Source organism: Elephantulus edwardii, unplaced genomic scaffold (assembly GCF_000299155.1).
Source record: "Elephantulus edwardii isolate Elephantulus edwardi_28Jun2011 unplaced genomic scaffold, EleEdw1.0 scaffold00160, whole genome shotgun sequence".
Taxonomy (NCBI): domain Eukaryota; kingdom Metazoa; phylum Chordata; class Mammalia; order Macroscelidea; family Macroscelididae; genus Elephantulus; species Elephantulus edwardii.
In genome coordinates, this window is record NW_006399910.1 from 7918154 (window position 1) to 7919570 (window position 1417).

Consider the following 1417-nt stretch of genomic DNA (forward strand, 5'->3'; position numbering starts at 1 on the left):
GAAGCGAAGAAGAAGAAGGCCTTTGGTGAGTTGGATCGATTCTGTGACTGGAGCAGTGGGAATAAGTGCATTTGAGATGGCTTGGTTGGCACAGGATAGAACAGCATTTAGAGCTCTTGTACATAGGGTCGCTATGAGTCGCAAGCGACTCGATGGCACATAACAACAACAACAAAGACTGAACATCTGAACTCAAGAGTGCCAGGTCTTGGGGAAGGGCTCTCTGCAGGCTGTAAGGGATGGGTTTCTGCTGGCTCTCGGGGAAGGGTTCCCTTTCTTTTGGCTTTAGAGGAAGATCTTTTCCTTCGACATCCATGGGCCCAGTGTTCCGTGAAGATATCCTCTTCCCCTGCATTCAGGGAACCTGGGTTGAGACACTGGGCTTTGCTCCTGATTTTCTTGCTTAGTGGTATTGAAGTTTCCCTCTGCTCACTTCTTTCTCATTTTCGCTTTTGTGAGATACAAGGTATCAGAGGCCAAGTGACAGGGACATTTCTTTTGCATCAGATCATGACCTCAGTAGTATTAAGAGTGTGTGTTAACCAGCAGCCTTCTTATAAGTGATGGGCTGATGAAATAATGGGGGATCGTTACACAAGGTCCACAGCATGGTAGACATTCTTAAACACTTTAACTGAACTTGTGCGTGGCTCATAGGATATTTTTTGGTTTAAGATTTAAAGATTATGTCTGGGAAATAGTTTTAAGAGTTCATTCAGGCTCAATGCCTCTAGAAATTTTGAATTATGTAAGAATTTGAAGTTTTGTTCTATATTTTCCTCTTTTTGATCAGGATTCCTCTACAGAATGTTTAATCAGAATTTTTAGCAGTGACAGCTGGTTACCATATCTGCGCTCATAGTAAAAAAAGGTAGTTGGTTACCCTATTTCCTGCTGTTACTTCTGCCTCTCTTCTGCTGTTTCAGGCTAATAAAGACCAACTGTTGTGTCATGTCACTGGTTGTTTTTATGTGCCAGAACTGACTCAGAGTTGACCCTCCAGCAGATTTTTAAACCCAGATAAATCTCACAGGAGGAGATTGCCTGTATTTCTCTTGAGGAGCAGCTGGCAGATGTGAACTGTTTATTTTGTGGTGAGCAGAACAACTCTTTACCACTAAGCCACCAGATCTCCCCAGTTTTAGCACTACAAAACAAATTAGAACAGAAGTTCCCATCACATTAGTACGACAACTAGCTTGTATGTGCTATGACTGTGATTGTAAGACTCCAAAACGAGAAATCAAATTACATGAGGTTTGTTCTTTAAAAATTTTTATTTTATATTGGTTTGCATATAAAAATTCATATACATTGTTTCACACTTTCCTTCATTCATATTGTGTTTCTTTTTTTTTTAAGGCTGTAATATTTTAATAGCTTTATTTAGAAATTTTCTAAAATTAATGATTTTTTT